The sequence below is a fragment of the Rhea pennata genome, chromosome 3, assembly GCF_028389875.1.
Source record: "Rhea pennata isolate bPtePen1 chromosome 3, bPtePen1.pri, whole genome shotgun sequence".
NCBI lineage: Eukaryota > Metazoa > Chordata > Aves > Rheiformes > Rheidae > Rhea > Rhea pennata.
The window spans coordinates 8210313-8234319 of NC_084665.1; positions in this window are offsets into that span (position 1 = coordinate 8210313).

A 24007-nucleotide genomic window follows, 5' to 3' on the forward strand; every position below is an offset into this window, starting at 1 on the left:
CAGCCACTGAGAAGTCCTCTCATCTATAGGCAGTGTCTTTTACAAATAAACAACCTCCTTGCACACAGATGACGGTCCTAGCTGTGCACTTTCAGAACCTGACTTTGCTTTCCTGGGCAAACAAATAATTGTGGGCAAATCTGCAAAGACCTTTACCCACTTGCACGATCCTTCATAGTTCTGCAGGTGGTTTCAAGAAAAAAAAAAAAAAGTTTCCATGTCTCCAACCTGAATTTAGAAAGAGAAAATTTGGGAAGGGAGAGCACGTCTTGTCTCGTTTGCGGCCCGGTGGTTAGAATGAGGAACTCCTGGGCTCTGCCCTCTTCTGCTCCCGTTCTCGCACCGCGGTCAGTGCTGCAGTAGCTGGGAGCCTTCCTGCTCTGCATCAGGCAACACTAGATCTGCTCTGCACATGTCTTGCCCTCCTCCTGCCAAATGAGGACACTTTATTTGGGGCAGTTATTCCAAAACTATGCCAGGGACCATAGTTTAATTTCAAAGAAATGCAGTTTTCACTTAAAGCAGAAGCTGGAAAGGTTTGCCTTCATATTTAGTTCCTATAAAACGTGGTTCCCCAAGCCTTAGGGCCAGCTACCAAGAAAACTCCGTCTTTCATTTGGCAGTGACTCATGGACTTGGACTAATCACTTTCCTTTCCTGTTCCTTGGTTTTCTTTCTCTCAAGTGTTGGTGATAACTTCTTACTTCAAGTAAGAAAAAAAAAATAAAGTTTGCAAATTACTTTATCATGTTGCACTCTTTTGTTCAAAGATCTGACTTTCCTTTCCCTATTGTCCAGTATAGCAGCAATATAAAGAATCATGTATGGCATTAAATTAAATTCTGAAAGGAAAAGCTCTTTTTGAAATGGAAGAGATACCCGAGGACACCTTCCAGAACGCTAAGCATCTTAAAGGAGCAGCGTTCAGGGCCGAAGAAAAGGGACCGCCACAAGGAAACCCTCTCTCCCCCCCCTCCAAGATAAGCGTAGATGCGCCGAAGGCACCACGCTGCAGCCTAGACCGCGTTCCAGGGCGCTCCTGTCCCGAGCCGTGGGATAGGCCTGTTTGCACCACAGCAGCTACCAGTGCAGGGGAGACGGTGTCACCTGCGCGGGTGCGGATTTGGGGGGGACAGTTCTGCACAAAAGCCTAAAAATTAATCAGAAGAAATGAAGTTAACAGAGGAGCCCTACAGGGGAAGGCAAATTCCAGGTTCTGCAGCAATTTCTGGATCTTTGCAGAGAGAAAGATGCTCTAGGATCTTCATCTTTACCCAGGTTTTCACCACACTGCAGGGTAGTAAAAAAAAGAAAAAGAAAAAAAGAAAAAAAAAGACTAAAAAAAGTGTTATAATAAAATGCTTAAATGACTGTGGCAGCCTAGGGTTTTCTCTGTAAACCAAACTGCTGCTGGTTTACAAGTTTCAAGATAGGGACCTATGAGGTCACACATTTGTGTTAGCTTTGTTCAATAAAAAACAATTCCATTTAATCTGGCAGTAACTATTCACTGGCAAAGATCTGCAAGATCATCCCTTAGATTTCTGCTTGCTATGTTTTCTTGGAGGATGGGAGGGGGGTGGGAAATTTTTTTTTCCTTTCTGCCTTTATTTTTAAACAATACATTTCCTTATGCCCTACTTGACTGAATACCAGATCTTGATACAAAGCATCAGAAACTAGTCTCTGCCAGAAAGACAGATACTATAAATGGCCAAAGGTCTGATTTGGCACAGCAAGCTCTGAAATATTATTTTTAAATTGACATCTATTTTCAGACATGCTTCTACACTGCTGAAAGAAAATTAATGTCATGCTGTTGGTGCATTTTGCTAGCTTAAGCTCAGTGCCAGAGTCATGGAACTGAAGAAATGCCTCTAAAGTTAGCGCAAGTCTAAAGCGAATGAGACCAGAATCCGAAGCTCTGCCCAGATTATGATTTTTGGCAAAAACAAAAAAGCTGCAGCGACAATCCCTGCTCTAGTCACAGCTCTCGCCTCCTCCAGCGCCTTCTCGCTCACGGCCTGACTCACATCCCAGGCTTTCCACCCACACCAACCCCAGCTCGCACGGCGTCCCTCAGATGTGCTATGCTATGCTGAGGCCAATCAGAAGCTATTTATTAGTTAAAGTATTCAAGCTAGCACTAGCTTTGCACCTTGATTTTTACTGAGAAAACCCCACAGGAGGACGAAGCGCAGCTCTCGGGCGAGATAGCGGGGGGAGAAGCATCTAGGACAGCATCAGGAACCATCATTTCTGCATTTCAGCACTTTGGTTTGTTATCTGCAATATGTATTGTCTAGATCTTATATAAACCCAAATTCCAGCCTGCATAGTTATTATCTTATGTAGCATAATTACAAGTCCTGGAGTCTCCACCAGACAAATTGCTCCCTTAATCAAAACCATCCTTTACAGTATACACACACTGCCCACAGCGGAAGGGGACTCTACATCAGTTCATCTGTGCTTTTCAGCCTACACTTGCACAAAATCTGGAGAAAACTGTAATCTCACTAATGCAAGTTTTTGCCAAAATATTTCAAGCGGGCTGCGTGCAGAGGGGCTGCTAAACACTGACACAGGCACTTAAGGCCTTCACAACCAAGCAAGGGTGCTTGGGAACTTTTAAAACACGTTTCATTTCTCTGGCTCCTATCCTTCTGAATTTGCTTTTCAGGACATAGCCCTACCCTTGGTGTTGGTGTCATGAAAACTAGAGGAGCATTTTGTTTAATTGCCTAGAAAGAAGAGCTTGTGGAAGGTTGTTCTTCTACACGACAAACTGAAAGAACTGGGTTGGGGAGGAGGCAACCAAACCTTTTTGCTCAAAAGACTTATTTCTTTTTCTTTTAGGGAAGAGAGGGCACGAAGGACTCTCTTGTTTGGTTAAAAAAAGGAAAAGAACACAAGTGGCACTGTTTTTGCTGCCACAGCACAGAAACCCTGGGCAGAGGGGCTGTGCAAGGTGCTGCATAGACAGAGCAAAGAGGGAGCCCCATCTCTTCAAGATCCCTGGCAGAAAACAGCCCCTGCGCCCAGCAGCACTACCAGCTTCCCCACACAGCCCTGCCAAGGGCTCCCCACCTTCCCACAGCATCTGGGGACAAGTGGGGTCTCCCTGCTCCAACCAGGCACTCGCCCCTCGGTTCTTCTGCCAAAGGGGACCAGCTGTGGTGAACACTTCTACGAGCAGGAACCTGGTCGGGCAGTGGGGGAGTACCATGAGATAACCACGCTACCATCCTTTTAACATAGGAAGCAGATCAGCCATCAAGTGACAATAACTTTTGGTCACTACTTGCATAAACTAGATCTGAACTGGTGACCTCCAACAAACGCGTCGGTCCCCCGAGCCATCCAGTTCCCCTCTATAAAGGTTCTTATTTTAACCAGCGACTCTGTGCACGTCTCAGTCCTTCCTCTCCCTGTCATTTTACATCCCAGCATTGACATATGGGTGAACTGATATCCTTCCTCCGTTTCCTTTCTTGTTGCTAAATGTCCAGCGGTATTGCATAAAAGCACCCAACAGGAAAGGTCAAGCTGAGTTTCATGCCTGAGGTCTAGGATTACATCAAATTCTTAACGTTCATCTGTCCTTAACATCAACCAAACACTTCCCAGTTTTAGCCTAGTTGTAGCAAAAGCCACAGAATTGTTTTTACTTCAGTTCGCCCTGCCTCTTAACTTACCTACTACAGCCCCACACCACTTAGGGAGCAAGCTGAGCTCACAAGGGCTGCATCTGCAGAGACCTACAAAGCTTCCAGAGCCAGACCAAAACCAAGACTGCCAAGTCTTTCACAAGGAAAATTTTCACTACAATATTATTGAGTAAAGACACAAAGCCTAGAAAAACTTTGAACATTTCCAGGTACGTAGAGGCCTGGTTCAGACTTTCTGAATTTTGAATGGAAATCAACATTGAAAAAGTAAATGAGAAAATATTTGCAAAAAAACACAAGCTTTTGACAAAATGTTTGAAAGAAGATCTAATATAAAGGGATTTAATCAAAATCAATGCCATAACATTCTAAACTTATCAATATGCTTAAGTGGCTTGTATTTCACATATATTAATGAATTTACTGTACAATCCTCTTGCAAAATAAGCTGTATCCCTAGTTTGGACTTCAGAGGTTAAATAACTTCCAAGGCCATTAGAAAACCCACAGGATGCAATCCTGTCTAACATGCTCTAGGTGACCCTGCTTGAGCAGGGAGGTTGGACTAAATGGTCTCCAGAAGTCCCTTCCAACCTTACTGATTCTGTGAAAACCTAGAATAAACCCTAGAATTGCACCCAAGTCTGAAGTGTCTAATGAATGCCTTAACCCCAGGTAAGCCCTGTTCAAGCAAAGTACTTTCACACAAGCTTAACCAGAGCAAAGGTGCTTTGTTTGCATAACTTAGTTCTTGACACTGAGAACCTGCTTTATCCACATGCATCACCTTGACTGAGGTCTCCTCAAAATACTGATCACCTGGTGACTCCAAAGCAGAAACTTTGAGTAATACTCCACAGGCAGCTCCTGTTGCCTTTCATTTCTCCATTGGCTTTTCCTGCCACCTCTCACCAGAGACCGCAAGCCATGACAACTCAGCTAGTGCCACTAGGGCCATTGCATTTCCCACCCCCTGGAGAGATGGGAGCCGGGTGCCCATCACCCCTGCTGAGGCTGGGTGTGCCGGCCAGCTCGCAGGACGAGCAGCTGCCACGCCGGCAACCGGCGGAAGCGACGGTCCCAAGCTGAGGACGAGGGACACGGCCACCAGCACCCAGGCCAGCCCCGGAGCTGCCGGCAGAGCCACCGTGCCCACTTCCTGGCCCTGCAGAGTCCAGCCCAGCTTTGGTTTTGCACACTGCGCTCCAGCACGCAAGGCGAAGGCTGTTGTTTAACCCTCGCGTGCTCCTCACGGGAGCAATTAAAGTCTTTAAGATCTTACCTACATTTCACCAGAAGTCTCCTCATTAAGTAGTTGCTCGGATGTTCCCGAGGCTGAAAGCATTAAGATTCAAAGAAAACAATTGACTGCCTTTTTTTCCATGACAGATCAGGTATTTGTTTAACATGGTTACAGTTACCGCTAAGGTTACTGATGAAGGTAAAAGAGTACGATTTAAGCAGGGTTACTACTGCAGATTTATCAGGTAATAACTAAACATAAGCAAAAATAAGGTCAACCCTAAGCACAAACAAGACCAGCAACTATCTCCAGTCTTGCAACAAGGCCACTCAGCCTCTACAGCCTCAGCAACTTTCTATATCTGACACCAGCTTCTTGCAGCAGGATCAGAAAGCAACTTCGACTGATCATAGACCACTCTTATGCCATGAGTGGTAGGTGGCTGAGCAAAATAAGTACAACCAAATGTTATAGAGGACAAAAAGCTTCAATCTTAGTAAGCAAAATGGGAGGAATAAAGCGGGAAGAGGGGGTTTATACTTACTTTGGTTTACATAAGGTCTTTAACCATTATCAGGTCTTTAATCTGTATAGGTATTTATAGATTTTCTAAGTTTTCTTAATAGGTATTTATAGATTTTCTAAGTTTTCTTAATACAGACTATGCCAGTGGTCATAAGGCAGTCAAATCTGAAACTAGAAGCTTAACATTCAAGCCATCTTTTGTGGGGGATGGTTCCCCCTGTGATGAGCTAGGGACACTTTCCAAAAAGCCTCTGCCTGCTGCACCACAGCTGGACACATTAATGCATCACTACCCAATTCCATGGATGCTACAACCATCACCAAAATAAGATTACTGTATCCCCTCTCCCCTTTCGACTGCCTGGCACAGATGTGCACTTCAAGACGCTGAGTGGTTTTTGGCAGAGTTCAGACAGCTGAGATGCCTCCAATAGCAATAGGAAAGAGGAAGCTATTTGCTACATGTGGAAAATTTCATTTCTGCAACAGGTTTACATGCTACAAACTGGAAAAAAAGGCTGTATGGAATAAAATGAGAAAACTATGGGGCTAAAGAATACTCTAGAAGTATAAAAATAAAACTTTAATGTAATATTAAGGCTTCAGTGGGCATGCATAAAGAGCTTGCCAGGTAAAATGCAAATGAACAAACACTGAGGTGAATGCCCAGGGCTCAGAGACAAGCCTCTCCAAGACCAAGGTCCAGCCTCCGTCCCTTCAGCAAGCTGCAGGCCTGTCCACAGAGCAAAGTTTTTAGGTACCACACAACCTGGACATCACTGCATAGGCAAAGAGAGCTTAGGTACAAGTAATGCCAGAATTACTTTTTGCTTATCTTTAATATAGAAGAGACTATTCCTCCCCAGTGCAGAGCAGTTCAAATAATGAAGACCACAGAAATAAGATAAAGTGCATACACTGTGGTTTAATAGCTGCACATAGTGAACTCTGTACCTCAAAGATGATGTTCTTGAACTCCCCCTGAAGTCAATGCTGATGTCAGGGACGTACGGATATTATGAGAGACTCAGTTTCACCTCCAGATTCTTACTATTGAAGCTATATTTCAGTTGAATGTCACTACAGGAATAGCGCTGATACCTCTACACCCAAGACTATCTTCTAAGAGCGGGAGAGGGACTCTAGTACCTACAGTTATACAAAATGGAGAAAAATCCCACAGTAATTAGGCTTAAAGTTAGACTTAAATGCTGTATTTAAAAGGTGACTGGTTCCTAAAACTAAGTGTTGACCTCACAACAGATCAATGATCAACAGGTATCCAAAGCAGCTAGAAAGGGAAAAACTCTAGGTACAAAGTGGTACTTGAGCTGTTCTTTTAATGGCAGGGCATTTCAAACTTGCTTATGCAAACATAACACAGTGGCACTTGTCAGAAATGGTCAATAGAGTGCTGCCATGAGAGGGCATAGATCACATGTCAAGTGGCAGCAAAGGCTTGTATTACTCAAATGTTGAAACAAGGAATAGATATATTGACAACGTACAAGCATCCGACAAGCGTGTGCGCAGAAGAACCAATGCCGTACTGCTTTTTCAGATGAGCCAGATCAGTATGGTAGTAATTAAGCTACGGTATTTTTAAGTAGTTGTTTATTAAAATCCTAGGCCAAATTCTGCTCAGCTACTACTCATCTGAAACCCCAGAGGAGCTGTAAGACTCAGAGAAGTCAGTGGGACTACACAAGGAAAACATTTGACTGTGCTCATTTTAGGTAGATGCTCAATCTGACTTGTAACTTGACTTTTACATTTGCAGATCTATTCATGTTGATAGAATTTCAAGTTCAGGATCACACTGAGATTGTTTTGAAAATGGGTCCTGTATGGTTTGAACTCCTCTTCGCTGGCAACTTCTCCCCACCCATACACAACAGTCTCAGTTGCATACAAGGCAAAAAGAGTGACCTGGATCTGTTTCCTCTACAGGTTTAAACCTCAAGAGGAAAAAAAAATATACACACACACACACACACTATATATATATATATATATATATATATACACACACATAATTTTACCCCTGTAAAGCAAGGTCTTCCCCACTGCCAGTATCTCACATCCATTCTGCAAAGCAGGTTATGAAAACACCAGGAAAGTGATGACAGGAAAGTGCAAAGGAGCTATGGAAAATAAGGTTCTTGCAGCTTTCAGGTAGAAAGACTACATGGAAAAGAGAAATAAAGACTTTGTGGTAAACATGAGCTGGTAAGATTGAATGTTATTACTAAAACAACAGGCCTAGTCCCAGAACATGCACGTCTTCAAAATTTCCCACCTCCTCCAGTCGGCATTGACATCGTTGGGAACAGCGGAAGATGTGCTTCACACAGAGAGAGGGCATAGTTCAGACTTGTCAAAGATTCTCCATTTAATCTGCCTCCAACTAATAATTTGCATTTTTAATCAAAACCCAACAAGTATGAGGGATATCTCAGCCTTCCTCAGAAATAAAAGGGAGTGGGGACTTGCCTAGGGACTTTTCTCCAGTCAAAGAGGTAAGCTTCTACATTTCTATGTTAAGTGAAAAATGTTTTAGAATTATGTAAAATGATTTCTAGAGGAAATAAAGAAATCTGTCCTCTCAACTCACATGTGCATTTGCTCTCCGTAAAGTGTCCTCTGACTACAAATGCTTCATATTTGTAGCAATACACTGGACAACTCAAGAAATTGAGTTCTAGTTGCCTAACTAGTAAATAAACCCATCTCTAGCAAATAAGTTAGTTTATCTTACAGATAAGGATTTCTTGGTCAGGAGAAAGGTGAAAGTGAAAATCAGATGTTAAAGTGACGTACACCAGCCAGTGAAAGGCAGTCTTGACCCATACCATAGCCGAGGTCGGGTAAGGGCATAGATTCCTAGGCCACCTATACAATGTTAATGATTTTGCCTTTGCTTCAGATTAATTTTGCTGATTGAATCTTAGAAAAAATTACAGATACTCCTGAAATTAGAAAGGGATGTTTTACAGTGACAAGCATTGGTAGAAGCAAGGATCTCTCTCCAAGTAAACAAAAGCTCCCCTTATGAAAAAAAGGCATTTCAGTTGTGGTGAACATAGAACTGTTATCCTTCCAGAAACTGCAACAGTTGCTAAAATGAGGAGGGCTGTAGCTGCAAAACCCACAAAGGAGTTAAGATTTTGGTTATAAGCTTCCCAACCCACCACCCGTTGTGATGAAAGTCTTTGAAAGTAGACACTCTCCTTTACCTTCCAGCACCTTCTTTAGTCGTGTCTTTGACTAATAACAAATCGTTCTTAATATCAAGTTTGATTAAGTTAATCTTGATGTGATATCATGAAATAATATTTACTGCTCTCCAACAACTGATGTAGATAACTTCCCCTTTCACTCCTGCTGCACAGGGTGACAGGTGATTCAACGCCACTATTTCACACACACATCTGTGACCAACATGCAAGCGTTTATACCATGCCTCTGAAGAGCAGGTAATGGATCAAACCATTGTGTTAATAAAACATATGGCTTGACAATGAAGCTGAAACTTACCTTTGTGTTGGCCTCAGCCTTGTGCCTGCTCCACAACTGAATGTTTTAATATCTTTAAAACACTTTAGACCTGTATTATTAATGTTTTATTTTGATGTTAAATAAAGCAGGCACAGATCACACACTGACAGGGAGCTAACGTGAGTAATTTCCAACAGATTAAGATATCATGCTTGATCACCTGAAGTCAAAATAAACACATTCAAACAAATTAACACCACATCACCACCACACTCACCACTGCTCCTCTCAGATTTAAGAAAAGTCTCAAGTCAGTACAGACAGGATGAGATAAGGAGGTAGATAGGAGGAACCGCATACAAGTAAATAACCACCTGCAATCATGAATTACTTGCCAGCAAGGAAGTCCAAGTCAGACGCTAAGTAATCAAGGCCTCAGATAGCAGTCACGCTTGTGGAGGTTGTAGTACAAGTGATGAACCAAGCTTTACAGTTCAAAGCTGTGGTTTCTTCAGAAAGTTGCCTAGCTGAGGAGGCTCTGCCAGAACAGAGCGCATGCTCTGCTATAAGGAAACCACTTTATCATCTCTTTCCTCAGTGTGTGTTATGACATGCAGCAAATGTGTACCTTGGAGACCTCCATGCACACCTTTGGCAAGTGGAAGACCCTCCACCCCAAACGCAGGCCTTGCACGGTAACTGTTGGGAGCAGGCAGATGGCAATTACTAAAACAGGGTGGATGGAGGGACACCAAAGCCACCATGTGAGTGGCTCTGTGCTGCAGGGAGATTCTCCCTGGCCCCCAATGCCAACTCTATCCCCTAGAAGTAGGCCTGAAGAAAGTGCAGCGTTGCCTTCTCCTTGCTCCCTGTTCTGTGCCTTTTCTACGGGAACAAGCAGTTGGCTCAAACTCCAGAAAGCCAGAAGTGCAGCAGTTTCCCTCCGACTATTACCCAGCTCAGCTGACTTCCTGGATACCTTCACAGCAAGAGGAAACTGATCTGTACTGCTGCTTTCCTCTGTGCACTGAGATACCATGACACTCGTCCTCCGAGCTCACAGCCTCATTTGACCTGCTGGCTGCGTTCACCCTCCCATGTTGTTTCTCAAAGCTTTTTCCACCACCCACTCCTTGAAGTCCATAGGGGCAGAGCCAAGATTGCTCTCTTGCCCACAACACGCTCTCGGGACATCCTCAAAAAACCCCAACCTCTGCATCTCGGTTTCTTCTAGTGCAGAAGCTGACCTTTCTCAAATACTATATACCATGGAACTCCTAACAACTGATAACACAGCAGTCATGTGCTTTTGTCTGAAAAGCTTCCCCTTAGTCACAGCTCTGAATATGTACTATACTTTCATGTTTCATTTTCTAGGCATACATTTGCAAAAAGAAGAGTCTTTGGAGCAGGTACCTATTGATTTGTGGGAAGATTAGGAAATAAGCCAAGAGGCTAGAATTGTATTTTATTTAGCTTGCTTCCAATAGTTCATGTCCTTTGATTTCTGCTTTAAACTGTTTGTACAAGATTCCTAGAAACCTGAAATTCTTTCTGCACATAATATATACAATATAGCTGCCAGAAATGAAGTTTTCCTCCTATTACCCTATCCAATACACTGCAATCCACCTCCCATGTAAAGTGCTTCCATAACCATTCATAACTAGTTTTTGCAAATAAGAACGCCAATTAGCATCCAGTAAGATGATATGTAAGACTGAAAGCAAGAGAGAGGACAGCTGTCCCCTAGAAACTTGATTGAGATTACCTACTCATTAGTAACAGACCATTCAAACAGCCACCAGATGGTAACAACTTTCAGTCAATAAAGTGACATGTTTTGCAATTGCCAAATCCCTTTGCAAAAACAGGGCAGGACAAATCTTATCGTTTGAACACTTAGGCAAACTGATGAAAAGAGCTGGAGAATCTTGGCAGCAACTTCAGGCAGAATTTGTCCACACTTGTTGAGCCCGAGAGCAATGGGAGGAAGTGGAATGCACATGCACAGAGCTGGTGATCAGATCTGGGTATTTCAGATCCACCAACGACCAGGGAGCAATTCCCACCCCTTCCCTCTCATGCCAGGGTATCCACCACGATAGCACAGATATAATGGCACTTCCTATATTTTGTAGAACATCCTCAGGTCTGTGGGTGATCATCATTTTGGACTGAATTTTGCTCATTTCACAGTAAATCTAGAATCTCTCTTAAATTCAGTGAAATTACTACAAACTAGTGTTGTCCCACTACATCAGATGTAGCCCTGTGAAAGTAACTGTGCATTCGTAGTTCCAGTTGCAGCTCTCTGACAAACAAAGCAGGGAGCAGCTGACTCAGGAAAACCAAAATCCAGCTCATGCAGAGGCTTCCAGTCAAACACAGTACTTCTGCCTTACTTCCAATTCCAGAATGCATCTTATGGTGAATTCCACGGTGGCTGCCTGCTTTACATGCATATACTCTCCCCTCCCAGCAACCATAAGCAAATTAAAAGAATCACGTGGAAATAAGTTGCTCAGAGCAAGTCTTTTTTTTTTCTATAAAAAGCCAGGTAATGCTGAAACCACTTTTTTTTTAAACAGTACTTGAAATAAACAGAAGAGGAAGTTTTATAAAAGCACCTGAATTGATTTTGGGGGTGAGGGGAGGGTAGTTTATTTTTCTTTTCCTTTTCCGTCAGGGTTAATTTCAGTCCTTCTGCATTTCACCCACACATTCTCTTCAGGTTCCAAGTTCTGATTTCATTGAGCTCTCCGCACTCCAAGAGAGCATTAAAGCCACCAGACAGACTTTCATCAACTTCAACAGATTTTGGATCAGGGCCTTGATACATAACCTTCGTACAATACAAATGGAGAGCTATTGTCAGCCTGCGCCCCAGATGCACGCGCCTCCCCACTAAACACACTCTGTATCTGTATTCAGTGCAAGTCTTCTTGACTTCACAAAACTGTATTTTAGAAACTCTTATGACCAAATTAGTTGCACTTGCAACCGTACATAGCATGGCATGGCTCTTTCTCCTAGAAGGAGACACAGCATTTGTGCAGCAAGTATCATGGCCACTGACTAACCCTTAGCCAGTCCAGTCAATGGACCACATATCTAATTGATGTTTTGTTCTTTCTCCTTCTTGACCAAAGTAAATTAACAAATGGCACTACAGGAACCATCTGGCTAGTGTTAACATGTCCTCCGCTCTGGAAGTTTTGGGTAAAAGCGTGGCCACTTCTGCCCAGAGCCCAGCCTGTCACACATGGTTGGGGGGGGGGGGGCCACTGAAAAACTCAAAGGCTTCCTCCTCCCCCTCTGGGTGAGCTCCAGTATGAGCACACAGCAGAAGATGCACATGCATACATCCCTAACAACAGCAAAAACCCACCAAAACAAAACACAGCACAAGTACACAATTCTCCCACTGGGGAAGAGGGAGACACACATGCAGGGAGACATGCATGCACACCATAGGAGCCCCAAGGACCTGAGCAGCTTAGAACCAGATTAACTCACATGGCTACCCAATCTACAGAGCCCCGAAAGAAAGATAATGATCACCCCTGCCTGCACAACCCATCTAGTACCTACTGCTAAGCCATGTTGCGTGAACAGCATGAATTTAGGGGACTGATCAACACTTGCCCTGTTTGCGCTCCAGGACAGGGCACTTAGGTGGCATAAGCAGAGGCAGAAGCAAGCACATGGAAAGTGGAATGGGCTGCACCAAATTAAAGGCTGGAGAGGTCATCGTAAAAACTTGGCTGCAACATCCTTGTCATCATATAGAGTGGTACCAGATGCTCCTTCAGCCTTTTGAATTGGTTCAAGTGACAAGCAGGAGAAGGCTTCCTCTTAACAAAGGGCCCAGCTATTTGCAGACTCCCGTCAGACCTCTAAGTCCACCCAAGAAAAACCCCTTGGAAAAGGGCAAACATCAACTCTGAGCTTTACATGCTGCAGCCCAGTTTGGGACCACCCCCTTCAGAGTACCCCCTGTACTGCACTTGCCTCTGAAAGCTTCAGTTGGATCAGGACCTTATTTCTTTACACATTGTACAAACAGGTAGAAACATCCTAGAAAGGGCAGCAGAACGTACAGTGCTAACATGCAAGTACCTACTGAAGACAATTCCTTCAGTAGTTTAAAAGAAAGCCTTGAAGTCACCAAAACCTCTGTATTTCCCTCCAGTATAGGCGAGAAGGCAGGGCTCTTACTCTGAGCCTAACACAGCCACAGGTTGGGGCAGCTCCAACCACCTGGACACAACAAGGACTTCACAACGGGCCAGTGGACGAGCTACAACCAGTGTCTTTAAAGTCCTCTGGACAAGATCTAGGCAGCGTATTCTCAGTTTCAGACTCCCGGATTGCAGGGAGCTGGTCCTCTTTCTGACACACTTGTACTGCCCTTATTTGCACAGAAGGAAGGGGTAGGCCAGAGAAAGGCTTGAGGTGCTCTTCCCTTCCTTACTGAAAACTTAAACTGGAGAGCAAAAGGGAAGAGCAGTGTGACTGCCTTCTGCGACATACTTCTCAATTTCTCAGATGATTTCTTCCTTCTAATCTCTACAAATCTCACTCCTTGGCATGTGATAGAAATAATTCAAACTCAATTGCAAGCTAGTCTTTCCTCTGCAAAGACTGCAAACTATGCAAAATTGATTTAGGGGAATTTCTGTGAGGTAGCCTACAGTATTTCCTACCAGAAACTGTCTGTAAAACTTAATTCATTTAAAGAACTTGAAATCAACTCTGAATTCAGCTCCAAAGGTGCAGGTTTACAGGTCATGTCACCACCTCCATATACCTCAATTTTTTTCCCCCGGTATAGCAAAAAAATGGCATCAGTATTTTCAAGCAGAAACATACTTTTGCTCCTCTGCAAAAGGCACTAGGTTTGAAAAAAAATCTGATTTTTTGTGATGTTCCTTGAAAAGTACACCTAGGAGGTGATAGCACAGGCAACCCAGGCAAAGCAGATATATATAGTGTTGCTTGCAGTGAGGCTTGGGATCACCAGGCCTATTAAGATGCTGGAAAAGAGGAAGGGCAGCAAACCTGCCAAAACACAGAGCCTTACACTAAATCGATATCCTCCCATGTGTCCCTGGCCCTTCTTTAGAAGCAAAGAAGTTCAGCCTGCTGAAGCTCAGATTGCGTCTTGGGTCACACATGCAGGCAAGGGAGCTCAAGGAAGGTCTAATCCTTGCCTCTGGAGAGCGCAATGGGCAGCGCACCAGCTCTCCTTTGCAACAGAAGTAGAATTACAAGTCACAAGACCCCTACCTCAACCCACTCTGGCTGGTAGAAAACAGTTTGCATGCCAAACCTTGCTTAAGGCAGTGCCTTTAAAAAAAAAAAGAAAAGAGCTGAAAGTACTCATTATGGATGCAAAGCAGATGCTTGACTGAATATATGGTAGGATGCAAGAATCCGGTTAATTGCTGGTGCAAAAGCACAGGCTAAATTGTTAGAGATAGCAACTGCGCAAGCAGAAGGAAGCCCAGCTTAGGTAGGCTCCTGAAACTAGGGTCACACACACACTGATGGACACCCCCAGCTGTGCTGACGTCCACAGGGTTGCTCACAGCTCCAGCAGGATCAGGATCTCCTAGCCATGGATGCAGCTGCCCAGCTGCTGCAACACTGCGCTTACAACAGCGGGTCCCATGAAGACTTCGGCATCCAGAGTTTCGTACAGCAAATGTTGGCAAGCCAGCCCATAAGCCTCTCAGAAAAACCATGCAGCTTCACAAAGTCTTCTGTTACTAGATCATCTGCACCAGCCCTGTAGTTTCAGTAAGTGATATAATGTAATAAAATTCATTCTCATGCTATTTCAAAACTCTTCAACACTTGCAGCTGCCCTGCTAGAATTTTATTTGTAATGTTACCTGAACAACAAGGATACGTTCAGTTGCACAAATTGCAAACTGGAGCCCTAAGCCATTTTACCACCCACACAGTTAATTACACCTTTCAAAAAAAAAAAAAAAAAAAAAAAAAAAAGAGTTGAGAATGGGGTGTACAGTACCTAAACTTTCCCGCAGCTAGCAGAAACACGAAGACCAGGTGGCACCAGGCTTTGCACTACACAAAACAACAAGGTGGGGCAAAGTCCACTGCTCCGTATCAGCGCCTGCAAGAGATGAGTTCGTTTTTACAGCTGAGGTGTGCAGAAACGCTCCTGGCATTTCGGTTGTGCTCGGTCTCCAGCAGAGCAGGAAGGCAGGGCCAGGAGACACTTGGCGCCGCGCACTGCCACCCAGCACGGCCCCGATGGGCAACAGCCTGACACTAAACACCAGGGCTTGTCAGAGCTAACAGCCAACGGCGGTAACGTCCATTTGTTAATTTAGTTTATATAGTTCTACATTTCTGACAAACTTGGCGTAGGAAATAAAAAGCTTTTACATTTATATTGTCAGCGAGCTGAAGTTTCACAAAATGATTTCAGATTTCAATGGGAACCATCCAAATAGCTATAGACTGGTTTTGTGATCTGACAGTTTATTCCCATTCTTCTTCTCTTCAAGTTGTTTACTTTCAGATAATTTTTTCTTTTGCCTAGCCTGCCAGGCTTAAAGGTAAAGCAGTGTCCACCAAAAAAAATAATGACCTAACAACTATTATCATATTTCTAGAAGTCATTGTACCTGGCTCTTCCAGTCATATATTTCAAATCCTTGAAAAATTATGCTCCATTTGTATCTTATGTACAGAAATCTCATCCTAAATGAAGGTCAACATGGTTGCATAATTTTCTTAAATCACGAATGGGAAGATCACAGAAGAATTAAGAAAAATATTACTCTAAGTAAACAACAACGCATTTTTAGTTGCTAATTGAAAAATACGTGGCTCTTAACACTGAAATTCCTAATAATATGGTGATAGAGACATACAAAAGCTTTTCATGTACGTTTGGTCATTTTTCTAAATTAGTAATACAGAACCTACCAGTTGGGTACCACCTTCATAGATTATACCTAAAGAAAGGAACAGACAGTATGAAGTTATCCTGAACTTTTATCTTGGCTGCTTGCCACTACTGAAATTCACACATTTTTGCTGTCATTGGGTTTGTCATCTCCAGCAGTAGATGGGCTCAGCGATGGGGAAAGGCTGCTAGGTACCAACAAGTCTATAATCAACTGATAGGCACATACTTAGGATTACTGCTCTAGGTAAACCCAAAGCACAGGCTATTCACCATTAATATCTCACCTCCTGTGCTCTTCCCCGAGGCCACAAGCCTTCCAGCAAGCAGGAAACCCAGATGCAGCTCCCCAGGACTGCCTCTACTTCCTCAAAATGTGCAAGATCTTCTCCCCAGCAGCACCAGCTTGGGTTCTTCCAAGGTCTCCATGCATTTCTGACATAATTCAACCTGGAGCCCAAACTCTGTGCAAAACCCTCCCATTTTGCTAACGATGCAAGCGTGGGCTCAGACCTCATCTCCAGCGCAGCCCTATTGGGGTCTGAAAGCCTTCAGGAGAAGGGGTTGCCCTGCACTAAGACACCAGGCTCCACCATAGATGCACCCTCATTACTCCGTGCCTAACACCAGGCACTTCAGCAAACGGAGCACGGCTGGCTGCCCGGCTGTTTCCTTCACCGTGTGACATGGAGCTGGAGGTCAAAAACTTAATTCCTACAAGACACCCCAAGAAATAGCAAGTTTCTCACTGCAGGCTCAGTCTGTTGGTATCAAAGTCAAGAGAAGTTTTATCATTTTCAGTCAATGTTAAACCTCTCTCCAGGAGTTACTACTCAAATAACATAAGTCTATATAGGCTGAACTTTTTTTATTGGATATCTGTATCTGGGCGTTCATGTACCAGTTTAACCACCTAGTTGCCACTTTCTTTAAATTTATGATTCATTTCAAAGGAGTTCAACATCCAAAATATTAGTTGAGCTCTTACAGTTTAGGTTAGATATTCAGTTTAGCATGATCCAATTTGAGAAGTGCTCAAAGTATCCTTCCTACTCATATTTTGGATGTATTAAAAATAATACACAATGAGTATAAATCTAGAGAAATCTAGTGGAATTAACTCAGGTTCCAAGGTAATGTTTTATGAGGTTATAAAAAAAAAAAATCTCTGAAGAAAACTTGTTTCTCAGGGTAGTTCCCTCACTTCAGTAAAGCACAAAAAAAGAAAAATACTTCACTTGAGTCAGAGTTGGGACTGAGCCACGACATCTTGAAAGGGGTCCAAAACTGCCTCCACCTTCTTTGGGGGTGATAAAATGCGGAGGTTTGTTCTGACCCAGCTGAGAAGTCATGATGTCCAGCGCGGGGTCTGCAGATCAGCTTCCACCCAGAGAAGGATGAGGTGCTCACCTTGGGGGCTTCGGTCCACGGCCGCCACTAAGCTCAAGCGAGCTCAGGACAAGGTGCTTCACGGCCTGCTTTCTGGACTATCACATATAGGCTTGTCCCATGTGTTAAAACGCAAGCGGTAATGCTTTTTTCCAAATCTCTGGATAGGTTACTTCATCTCAGTATCACTTTACAGCCATCATAAATCAAGCAGTCCCCCCTCCTTCCCACATGTTTTATAAACTGCCGAAAGTCAGAGTATTTTTGGCCCAACAGCCTACGTATCTTATAATAAATGCCTCTTCTAATGTTGCTTTATTTTATCAATACTGCTGGACTTCTTAATGGGACTCTAAGCTCCTGACCAACAAAATATATTAGCCGTCACATTCTGTATTTATTTTTACAGTGAGGAACAATGATGCTCTCTTACGACCAGCACAGGGTAACAGAGGTCAGAGTCTGGCTGTTAATTGAAAAACCACGCGCGCCGCCCGGGCGGCCGAGCCCACGCGCGCGGCCCGTACGGCACCGCACCGCCCCGCCGTCCCGGGTCCGCGGCCCGCAGCGGGGGCTCGGCCGGCGCCCGGCCGCACCAAGGACGCCTGCGGGATACTGCACGCCGCGCCGCACGGATCGGATCAGGACGGGATCAGTGCAGGGAGAAAGGAGGAGGAGGGGGAAAAAAAATAAAATAAAAAAAAAAAAAAGGAGAGCTGCAGGCAGGGTAATGCAAGGTTGGCTTGCCTTCAGGAAATGCCTGGTTGTATGCAGCAGCTGTGGTGCGAGTAGTACAACAAATTCACTTACTGAATGACAACAGCTTTATTGGCAAGCCAATTCAATTAAAGCCACTGCAACCAACAAAGTAGCAGGCAGCGCTCTCTGCATAAAGAATATGGAATCATGCCTACATTTCCCCAAGTGCCCTCGGCCCTAGCTGTCCCTCGGCATGAGAGGGAAAGGGATGAATGAATTAGACGCAGATGATGGTAATTAATGGCTGGCTGTCAGAGAGGCATTTTGTAGGCCCAGCGGTTGAAAGCTCCATATTACAGCTAAAGTCCCAGCACTGCCCAGACAGGGCAACCTGCCTCCCGCGATGGTGGGAGCGGCGAAGAGACGCTGCCGTTTTGCATTGATCAGCGCTCTGCTGTATTGATAGGTAAATAATACGTTCATTTTTCATTTTCACAAAACATATCCTTCAGGCTATGGTTACAAGAAACTCACTTTGGAGCTCTGACACGAGCTTATTAAGAAAAAACTATCCTTAATGCTAGGCTATAAACATAATAAATATTCTTATAAAATATACATAAGAAATCATTTTTGCCTTTAGTAAAATAGATAAAACCGATTTTTTAAACATTACAACTTTACTTTCTAAGGCAACTTTTCATTTGGGATCTCCCCACACACGCACAAGACTGATTTTGTACCGTTGCTGAAATCGGCCAGGTTTAGTTTTGCCTCCTGTAGCATCACAAATAATAAATTGATCAGGGCTTGATCTGCTCTGTTAAAATTACAGGAGCGCTTTCCCTAGGTTTATGAAACGCAGAATTGAGCCTCATTCCCGAGCTCTCAAAATAACTTACAAAACTTCTGTCATTAACTTTAACTTACGGATAAGGAGAAGCGAGGCACTGAAAGCTTCTGGGCAGTACGCTGCCCTGCTGAAGCCTCAGCGACACGAACGCCAGCTTGTCAGGGCCGCACCGTACACGGTGCGCCCGCAGTCGCGCGGCGAGCCGGACGCCGGAGCCGCGGCTCACGCGTGCCCGCTACCAGCGTTTCCCTAAGCATCTCTTCCCTGCAAGCCGCTGCCCCGGCCCCGAGAGCTGCCCCAACGTCTGCGTCCACCACAACCCCACTGCATCAGAATCACTGCCTTCCGTACTGGAGATTAAACCCTCTTCAATCTCCGTATAAACACATTATTTAGCGTTTCACAGATGCGACGAGCGGCCGCCTGGGTGCGAAGCAGGTCACCTCGCCGCTCCCCCGAGGGCTGCTCCCCCCTTTATCGGCCGAGGCTCTTCCCTGGGAACACGCAGGTCCTGCGAAACGCTCCCCCCGCGCAGCGATTCGGTTACGAACGGCGCTCGCGTCTTTGACCGCTGCAAGGGCGTGAAACGCTCGCGTCCCGAAGAGCGGGCGGAGGTGACGTATCCCCTTTCAGAGGCTCCCCGTCTCCTAAGCGGGATGAAACCGAACACCTGAAGGGCACGGCACTCGCTTCATTCTAGATTAATCAATTATTTTTTTTCACGGAAAGGCTAAATCCTTTATACATGCCTTCTTGCTCTCGTTTGCCCACCCCGCACTTCCAGAAAGGCAATGCTCGTTCAGACGGACTCGGGGTGAAAGGAGGTCTTAAACCCCACCAGCTCGTTTAATGTAGCACCAACGAAGTGAAGGGGAATTGTATTCAAAGCAGTGACCAGAAAACGCAGGGTGCTTCTAGGCCTTCTTAAGTTTTGTTTTATGGAATAAAATCTACTCTCTCAGTATGCCAGTGTAATTGCCTGGCTGCTTTCCATGTCAAAGTGACCAATACTCTCTGTGCCCCTGGGAACGTGCAACAGAAGAAAACATCGTTCATTTGGACATTCATTATGTGACTCGTTATTGTACATTAAACATTGGTATCTTTAAAATAATGGCCTAGCTATTATCAGCCACAAGATTCCCACTTCTCGGTTTAGTTCAAAGATTAGGGCACCGCTGAAGCCCTAGCAGGGTGACGCTGAACACTCAGAGAAACGTTCTCAGCGGAAAACATTTCTGTTTCTTCCGTGTCACAGAAAACATGCCTTTTCATTTTCACACAGTATTTCAATATTCATTAAGCAATAGCTTAATGGTGCAATCCTTGATCACTCAAACAAGAGCCGATGAAAGTGGGTAAGGGCCCACAGAAGTCAAGGATTTTTTTTTGTTTTGTTTTTTTTAAATGGATAATCTTTATCTTGCAATTTTTGCTAGCGCAGTTATTCAGATCCTTAGGCCAGATACCCCACACTAGGGGAAAGATGGGCATGGAGCAGAGGCTGAGGAGGGGAAAAAAAAAAAAAAGGAGGAGGAACTGAAACGATGCAAGACGACACCTACTTTTCCTCCAAGCTAACAGCACAAGCCTTACCTCAAACCAGAACTAAACCAAAGTTAGAGGCCATGAAGTCTAGTACACTGATAAATCAGGCCTACTCTGGCTGAACACCTAGCAGGACAGACACCTAACTGCAAACACACAACGTGGTCCCAGTATAAGACTAATTACTCAGGCAAGGCAATCTTGAAGTAACATTACATTAGACTGATGCCACCAGGCATTTTCAAACCAGTTTAGCCAGTTTTACTATGGATTTGCCAAAGAAAAAATAATAAAGCTGACCTTTGCTGGCGTTTCCCGAGGGGAGGAGGACAGTTTACGCAAGAAGAGCCACAGAGCGTGGAGTCTCCAAGCACAAGGTGGTACAGCATTGCCAAGAAAAATGGTGGGACTGCAAAGATGGATCAGCACCTCCCAGGCCCCGGTTACACACAGCAGCACCAATCAACCCTGCCCTGCTGCAACACAGGAGAGAAAGGGGGGAAAAAAAAGAAAAAAGAAAAAGAAAGGTTTCACCTGGGCTAGATTTCCTACCAGGTGCAAACCAAGCCCAAGGAGGGGGAGGAAGGGAATGAGTGGAATAAGAGCAACTGGGACCAGGGGATCTGAGACTGTGCTTAGGGTCTGCTGCCCTTCTTCCTCCCCCCTGGTCACAGCAAGGGACAGCTGTGGGGAGTCTCCCAGTCCCAAAGCCTCCTGGCCACCTCCTGCCAATCCCACCCTCATCTCACCACCTGCAAAACTGCAGAAGATGGTCAATTCAATGGCAAAATCCTGTCACATGACATAACCTTGTCTCAAGTTGCCACATTTGCTTCTGCAAGGTCCCCTGCTACTTCCCTAAGGTAAAGGGGAATTAATCAGTCATGGTTTCATCCCTGACTCACTTGTGAGGGAAACACTGGTTATGGTAGAAAGCCACTCAGATGAGAGCACAGAGAGGATTTTAATATTTTCTTTCAGTGCTAATAGGAGACACTGATGTGTCCAACTGATACAGTTCGGTGGGGTTTTTTATTCATTTAGCACAGTATTTAGGGACCTACACTGTGCTTATGACCCAAACATGCTAGGCAGTGTACGGACACATAGCAGAAGACAGCTTTAGTTACTGCAAAGTCTTTGCAAGGCAGAAGAATTAAAAAAAAAAACCACCACAGTAATAGAGTACTCTTTGTAGGATGAGCGTGTGCACCCTAGAAAAGAGCACAGTGAAGAGAAAGGCAAACGCCCTGCAGAGGGGAAGGCAAGAATATGTTTATCTACAGCATAACATGAGGTTCAAGTACACCAAAGCACCTGGGATACCAGGCAGGCTCCCCTCCAAGCATGGAGGGGGGGCAGCATCTCACGGTGCTGCCGAACGGCGGGGCCCTTGGCATCTCCAGACCACCTCCATCACCTCGGTGCAACACCCCAGCGCCGTGCACGCTGCTTCCAGCCGGGCTCTCTGCAGGGCAACACCGCTGTAGCCTTGCTCCCCTTCCTTCCCAAGGTGAACTGCCATCAGGACTGCCTGGTAGTATTTTAAAACTAGAAGGGATCAAACACACAAAGTGTTTTTGCAGGAAGGAAAGAGAGCACGCAGCACTAGTGCAGAACCTGAATTTGATTACTGTGCGGCTTGCTACCCTTGTGAGTGCTCCAGCTTGCTGCTCAGGCCATTCCCACACTTTCTGGGGGCAAGCACAGAGCAGAAGGGATGCTGGCAGAAAACGGTGGGCAAAAAGGACAGTTCCCAGGGAACATTGCATCCTGCTACCTGCAAGCAGTGAAATGGCAGCAGCCCCTTGCTTTTCTCACAGTGGTTACTGCTACTCCCCCACACAAGCCCACTTGCCTACAAACAGTCTGCAACCTGGACTGCAAGGAAAGGGCTGAAGAGCCATCCAGCCTGGTGGAGCAGCCCCGGGGAAACAGATGCTCTCTGCACTCCCTGTGTGGTAACGCTCCACCATCCTCCACAGAGCTTGTCCCAGGAAGCACAGCTCCCATTAGAGTATAAAAATACTTCAGGTCTCCAAGCAGCAGTTTTCTGCTTCCTCCTTCCCCTTTGCCCAAACACCTCAGCAGAAATGTTGATGGTCAGAAACCTTCTGTGCTCCCCATGCAGCCAGAGCTGCTCTGGTGCCTGGGGACAGAGCAGCCACTCATCTTCTGCCCATTCCCACCACAGCAACACTTCATCCACAGGGTTTCAGGAGAGCTTCAGCAAAAGCCTTGCACCCAGCCCTGGGGTACTGAATCCCCAGAGCAGGGGCTACAGCAGCTGCTTTGCTCAGAGGCCTGTGATGACCACTGTCAGCTCTCCATCAGTCACACACAGGTAGGAAACAACACACAACCGAATAAACTCTGGACTGTTTAAAGTTAAATCTATCAGAGATCTAAAAATTTCTGCCCTCTGCAGCACTGAAATACAATCATTCCTGGAGAGGTGAATGATAGTTAATTGTCAGATACTGGAAAAAAAGGAAGAATTCATGCAACTGTAATGAAGCAAATGCATGTTCTTACTATTAACACAACAGTACAGACCATGCCCTCAACTTCTAAAGCTGCAAACAAAAACAACTCACGTTCCTGTGCACTAATAATACACAATGTATTTATCTTACACAGAAGAAGGGCTAAGTTGAGCCTGTGGTTCCAGGGAGTATAGGCTTTCCAAAAATCTAATGCATAGTCCACACTAAGCTTTCCCTGCTGGCAGATGTGGAAGAAAGTGTAATATAACATACATTGCAGACGTCACACTGCGGGCATGGGGAGATCCTCTAGCAATAGCACATATTTGTGAAGAGCTATGCTACTGCTGCTTAAATTCCACGCACTGCCCTTGGATTTCTGCAGAGGCATCAGAGCGGTGGCAGCCCCAGGCCGTGCCGCGTGCTCCCCACACCCTGTCGATCGCAGCTAGCTCGGCAGTGGCGCAGGCACCACAACCCTGGGCATCCCCAGATGGCTGCCTGGTTCCTTCTACATTTATCCTCTTCACAAAATTATGCAAATGGTCCCGTAAAAAGGAAGCTTGGGATATTTTGTGTGCAGGGCTGGGGTCAGTGCCTGCCTAGGGCTCACTGTCTGTCATGGTATGTATGCTATGTGTCACTTTACAAGTACTTAAGCATACGGTGCTCTAGAAAGAGTCAAGAACACTACATGCGATCTTCAGCAAGTCAAAACCAGGGTATTGTATGCAGAGTGGGGTCAAATATGGCAGCATTCAGAGCAAACTATTTAAGTTAGGTGAATAAAACAGAAGGCTTCTTCAGTCAAAGGATCTGCCAGGCACATAGCGCTACTTTTGTGCAGCTGCCACTCTCCCTATTCAGCCAGCGAATATTGGCTATTTGTTGATTGTTTCATCTTCACCTCTTACACGACACACTGCATTCACCCCAGAGAGGTTCTCCCCGCCCTTGGAACATGAGGCATTTAAAGGCAACTTTACATTAAACAGCCACTGCAAGGAGCAATCCATGTATTGGTGTTCCTACCTGACCCCCTTGGAAAGCAGCTTCCTGGTGAGCTTCAGGCTCTCCCCATCCAAAGCAACGCGCAGACATACAAGTAAGTCAAGCTGAGGTGCCATCTAAGGTTCATAGGTGAAGTTC